Genomic DNA, 6964 nt, shown 5'->3' with positions numbered 1-6964 from the left:
AAAATGTTCGTGCGGCATACATGCGTTGGACACGGGCAAACGAGAAGGCTCGAACCTATATTTTGGCCAGTCTTAGTGACGTGTTGGCCAAGAAACATGAGTCTATGGTCTCAGCACGTGAGTTCATGGAGTCCCTGTGGAGAATGTTCGGACAACCGTCTGGATAACTCAAGCATGAGGCTCTAAAACACATCTTCAGCTCCAAAATAAATGGAGAAAGGCACATTTGTTCGTGAACACATGCTGAATATGATGGAGATGAATGAGTCTAAAATCGATGAGGGCAGTCAAGTTAGCATTATCCTGCATTCATTGCCGGAGAGCTTTCTCCACTTTGTTAGCATTACGATTCTTAACAAAGTAGACTATACCTTTACCACTATTCTCAACGAGTTACAGACTTACCAATCCTTGCTGAAAAGTATGGAGAAAAAGGTAGGTGAGGCAAATGTTGTCTCGTCTTCTAAAAGGTTCTATCAAGGTTCGACCTCAGGAACAAAGTCTGCACCTTCAACTTTTAACTTTGGAAAGGGGAAGAAGAAGAAGGGTGGTAAAGGAAAAGGGAATGCGCCTGCTAACCTGCCACCTGTTGCCCAGAAAAAATGTCCACTACTGGTTGAAAAAGGAAAATGTTTCCACTGTAACTAGGACGGACACTGGAAGAGGAATTGTCCTCGTTATCTGAAGGAAAAGAAGGCAGCCAGGGCTAAAACCAAGGCAGACAAAGGTAAATGTGATTTACTTGTGTTAGAAACTTGTTTAGTGGAGAATGATGATTCTGCTTGGATTATTGATTTGGGCACCACTAATCATGTATGTTCTTCTTTTCAGGGGATTAGATCCTGACGACAGCTGGAGGCTGGTGAGATGACGTTGCGAGTAGGCATTGGGCACGTCATCTCAGCTGAGGCAGTGAGAGACATCCAGTTAACTTTACAGAATAGGTTTTCTTATATTAAAAGATGTCTTTGTAGTTCCTGAACTAAAAAGGAACCTTATTTCGGTAAAATGTCTGCTACAATGCAATTACACTCTTTCTTTTAAATTGAATAAAGCGTTTATTCATAAGGATGGTGTTGAAATTTGTATAGCTAAATTGGAAAATAACTTGTATGTGCTAAGACCGTTAGCCTTAAGTTCTCTCTATAACATAGAGATGTTTAAATCTGCCGTAACTAAAGATGTCCACGGGGCGGGGCGTGGCCGGTGATGCCATTCCCCATCCCCGTCCCCGTTTCCTATTCCCCATTTCATTTTCCATCTTCGTGAAATTTCCCACGGGGATCGGGGCGGGAATTCCTCGCGGGGAATTTTTTCCCGTTACTTTTTTTTTTTTTTTTGTAAAAAGCCAATTAATTTAAATCATTAATGTGAGAAAAATTTAATTAAATAATTAACTTTATCACTAAGTTATTTATTATGGTTAGTTTTATATGACAATTTGAATTTAAAGATAAATTACTCAAATTTTAGCCTAAAAAAGTTAATTAATTTTTTTTAGTAGAAAGAAATAAATATAAATCAAATTATTCACATATATAATCTAAATTTAAACATATTCATTATCTTTCTTAATAAATAATCAAATTTGAAATTTAAATGTAATATTTATATAAAAATAATAATAACATAACATTTAATAACTATACTAAATAAATATTTAAAAGCTAATTGGGGCGGGGGCGGGGACGGGGAATGCATTTCCCGTCCCCATCCCCATTTAGCTCACGAGAATTTTTCCCCCACTCCCTCCCTCATTCCCCACCCCGTTCAGGGTGGGGTTCCATGGGAAAATTGGATATCTCTAGTCGTAACTCAATCTAAACGCCAACGAGTTTCTCCAAAAAAAAAAGTCCAACTTTGGCACCTTCGATTAGGGCACATCAATCTCAATAAGATTGAGAGATTGGTGAAGAATGATCTTCTAAGCGAGTTAGAAGAACATTCTTTACTAGTGTGTGAATCTTGCTTTGAGGGTAAGATGACTAAAAGACCTTTTACTAGAAAAGGTTATCGAACCAAAGAGCCTCTAGAATTAATACATTCTGATCTTTGTGGTCCTATGAATGTATGAGTTCGTGGAGGCTATGAGTACTTTATCAGTTTGACTGATGATTACTTGAGATATGGGTATGTCTATTTGATGTAATGAAAGTCTGAATCTTTTGGAAAGTTCAAATTATTTAAGGCCGAAGTTAAGAATGCTTTGGATAGACGAATTAAAAGACTTCAATCAAATCGAGGTGGAGAGTTTTTGGATTATGAGTTCCAGGACTATTTATTAGAACATAAAATCGTTTCCCAACTTTTGGCACTGGGTACATCTAAAAAAAATGGTGTAGCGGAGAGGAGAAACAGAACCTTGTTAGACATGGTTTGTTCGATGATGAGTTACGCTTCCTTACCAGACTCGTTTTTGGGTTTCACAGTGGAGACTGCAGTATACATTCTCAACTGTGTTCCTTCTAAGAGTGTTGCAAGAATACCTTTTGAGTTGTGGAATGGGCATAAAGCTAGTTTACGTCACTTCCGCATATGGGGTTGCCCAGTACATGTGCTTAAGAAAAATCCTAAGAAGTTGGAATCACGATCGAGGTTGTGTCTCTTTGTAGGCTACTCTAGAGGTACACAAGGGGGTTACTTTTATGATCCTTCTGAAAACTAGGTGTTTGTTTCCACGAACCCTACTTTTCTGGAGGAGGATCATATCCGAGAGCATAGTCCACGTAGTAAAGTCGTGTTAAGCGAGCTTTCCATAGAAGCTACTGAAACTTCAACAAGAGTTGTTGAAGGACCCGTTTCATTACTAGAGTTGTTGATGATAGATTATCTAGTAGGTCGGTTCCTCCTCAAGAGTTGAGGGAACCTCGACGCAATGGGAGGGTTACGAATTCGTATGATTGCTATCTGGATTTCACGAAAATCCTAGCTATAGTGGTAGATGGCGACGTTGAGGATCCATTGTCTTATCAAAAGGCAATGGAGGATGTTGACCAGGATGAATGGATCAAAGCCATGAATCTTGAGATGAAGTCGATGTACTTCAATTCGGTATGAGATCTTGTAGATTAGCTTGATGGGGTAAGACCTATAGGCTGTAAATGGATGTACAAGCGCAAACGGGGTGCTGATGGGAAAGTGCAAACCTTTAAGGTTCGACTTGTGGCAAAGAGTTATACCTAGGTGGAGGGAGTCGACTATGAGGAGACTTTCTCACCTGTTACCATGTTAAAGTTGATCCACATCCTCTTGTCCATTGCCGCTTATTGTCAAGACGACTTTTCTGAATGACAATCTTGAGGAGACCATTTACATGGTGCAACCTGAAGGATTCATTGCCTAAGGTAAAGGGCAAAAAGTTTGCAAACTGAATCAGTCCATTTATGGGCTGAAGCAAGCGTCTCAATCTTGCACTATTCGGTTTGATACTACGATCAAATCGTATGGCTTTGACCAAAACGTTGATGAACTTTATGTTTACAAGAAGATAGTCAACAATTTAATATCTTTCTTACTATTGTATGTAGACGATATACTACTCATTAGGAATGATGTAGGTCTACTGACTGTAGTTAAGAACTGGCTAGCAACCCAATTCTAAATGAAATATTTGGGAGAGGCTTAGTTTATTCTGGGTATACAGATCTTTCGGGATCGTAAGAACAAAGTGCTAGCTTGTCTTAGGCATCGTATATTGACAAAATCTTGCTCAAGTACTCGATGTAGAACTCCAAAAGGGGCCTACTACCATTCAGGCATGGAGTCACTTTGTCTAAGGACATGTGCCTTAAGACGCCTCAAGAGGCTGAGGATGTGAGACGGGTCCAATATGCATCTGCCGTTGGCAGTTGAATATATACGATGCTCTGCACAAGGCCAGACATCTACTATGCTGTGGGAATAGTCAGTAGGTATCAGTCTAACCCAGACCAAGGTCACTGAACCACAGTTAAAAATATCCTAAAGTATCTTCGGAGAACGAGTGACTACATGCTCGTGTATGGGTCTAAGGATTTGATCCTTACTAGATACACGATTCTGACTTTCAAACTGATAAAGACTCTCAGAAGTCCACTTCAGGGTCAGTATTTACTTTTAACGGAGGAGCTAATGGGCGGAGCACTAAGCAGGGGTGCATCACTGACTCCACGATGGAGGCCGAGTACGTAGCGACTTGTGAAGCTACCAAAGAGGCCGTCTGGCTTAGAAAGTTCTTGATAGAGCTGGAAGTTATTCTAGATATGTCTAGGCTCATCACCCTCTTCCAGATCCCTTTTACTAACTGGAATCAAAGAATTAGTAGATCTGTTCCACCCAAAATGGGAATGGGCTAGGGTTATGAACTTATAATCTCGTTCCCTGTGTCTTTGTTTCTATTGCATTCTATCTCATCGTATCAAATTCTATTCTGCGATATTTGAGAATCACCGTCAATACCTCGGTGTAGGTCCGGGATAATCCTTTGTTCCACAGATTGGGTCTATTTACAACTAGAGAATTCTATTGTGACAATAGTGGTGCTGTGGCAAATTCCAAGGAACCTAGAAATCACAGGCGCGACAAACACATAAAGTGGAAGTATCATCTGATCCGCAAGATAGTGCATCGAGGAGACATAATCATCACGAAGATCGCCTCGAAGCAAAAAGTTGCTGATCCGTTTACTAAGGCTTTCACGACTACAATGCTTGAGGGTCACCTTCAGAGTATGGGTCCACGGGACCGCCCGCAGCTGGACTAGGACAAATGGGAGATTTTGTTGCACTAGGTTTTTATGCCCTAGTTTATTGTCTTGTACATATTTGTTTATACACCCCACTTTGCTTTAGGACAAGTGGGAGATTATTGGGGTTTATGCCCTAGATTTTCGTGTCCTGTAGTTTGTAAACAACTTTGTAAGAATGTTTGTGTTGTATATATATGATATTTACTTCACTTATTGACTCCGCACATTTAGATGTTTTTTTTTATTTTACCACAAACCAATAAACTTAATATCCCTAGTTGTCTTCATGTAACTTAAGCATGTATGTAGTGGCATACAAGTGGATCATGTCTTAAGTGACAACCAAAATAGTCTGTAGTATATGGATATAGGAGGAAAACCTTATCCTGGTAACACTACGGACGTGACCCGCTTTGTGGAATTGTTACAAGTGTTGTGACTTATCACAGATGATTTGTGTAGCGGACATGCGAGCGGGGGCGTCCTATATAAAGAGTTTGTAGAAGACCTGACCTTGAAGTGTTAACATCTCGTCATATAACTCCATTCATGACTGAGACTTCACTTCACTAGGATGACCATAGGCAACATGACCTCAATCTTGAGTGAGTTGGGGATTTGTCTGATTTGGGAGCTGGGAACTCAACTTCACAAGATGGAGTTCACTCCTTCCTCAAAGCAGGGGTAAGTAGATAGATTGCTCTCTTAAGGGCTGATCTTGGGGCTTGAACGATGTGGTGCCACACACCTTCTCATGGCTCGAGAGGTGTTCACACATAGTAGGACTATGTTGTATTGTTCATTAAAGGAATCAGTGGTACTTAAGGAGTAAGATGTAATTACAAAGGCTAAACGGTAAATTGGCTTGCTGTAATTACGAGCATCTGTGAAGGGTCATCATACTGATGATTGGTTATATCTAATGAACATAGAAATATGTCTATGGTAAGAGGAGTTCAACTATTGGTCTTTAGTGGAATGTCTGACAGTTAACGGATGGTGGATATCGTGACTAAAGAGTTTAGTTAGCTATTCACGTATTATTGGAGTTTCGAGCCATAGGTTCATAAGGTCCCCTTGGTAGCTTGGATACAAGTTGAGAATTAGTTTGAAATGTTCAAATTGACAAGGGGGGGTTCGATTATATATGATATAATTGAACTAGTTAATTATATATGATATAATTAACTTTATATATGAGATACATTAATTTGGAAGAAATTGGATATAAATATGATTTATAACTAGTGGAGGAAAAATACTATGATTAATATATGATATTAATTAATAAGTTATGAATATGATGTGATCACATTCATTGGACGGTTAAAAGGGTAATGGGACAATGTCTCTTTTGTTTTAATAACGGATGAGTAAGTTGAAAGATCACTTTGAGACGCATAAATAGCTCATGGTGTGTTAAGCATGAGATGCGCGGACATTGTGTTGAAGTGTGTCATCGCTTAGAATATCTGTGTCTATACGATAGTGCTTGAACGATCGCTTATCTATACGATAGTGCTAAGCGATCGCTTAATGATTACACCCGCACGCGCTATTTACTAAACGATCGTTTACCTTTTCCTAAGCGATCGTTTAGCGCCCGATATTTACTAAACGATCATATAGACGATCACTTACCTTTTCCTACACGATCGTTTAGACGATCGCTTACTTTTTTCCTACACGATCTATACTTCACCTAAACGATCAAGCATTTTGTCTATACAATAGACGAGCCCATCTCCTACTTGCTTGATTGTTGTATACGATCTCTCTTCCTCTTTCCCTCTACTAAATCCGAACAAAGCCTATCCTTTGAATTCTCACTCCAAGAGTACTAAGGGTTCTGAGTGGTGGTGTCATCTCTGTTTCCTTCTGTTCGTGTGGAGCCTGTTCGAGGTAGACGATTGGGTTTTGCTGAGCAATAGCTTACCGTCTCAGCAAAAGCAAGATTTGCTGTGAAGAAGAAGTCTTCAACTGGTATGATCTCTCGATCTCTTTAGCATTATAAATGCATTTTAGTATGTTTGAATGTATATGTGGAAATTCTGTTACAATGAATTGAAAAGACCCCCTTCCGCTTGTAGGTACTCTTAAATAAGAGTTCCTTCAGAAGGATCTTGGTTATTCTTCTTTTGTATTAGGAATTGAAATACTACGAGATCGCTCTCAAGGTATTTTGAGATTGTCATAAAAGAAATACATTGAAAATTTTTTAAGTAGTTTTGACATGGA

The sequence above is a fragment of the Benincasa hispida genome, chromosome 5, assembly GCF_027475165.1.
Source record: "Benincasa hispida cultivar pf3 chromosome 5, pf3_genome.v1.1, whole genome shotgun sequence".
Classification (NCBI taxonomy): domain Eukaryota; kingdom Viridiplantae; phylum Streptophyta; class Magnoliopsida; order Cucurbitales; family Cucurbitaceae; genus Benincasa; species Benincasa hispida.
This window is presented reverse-complemented; position numbering follows the sequence as displayed.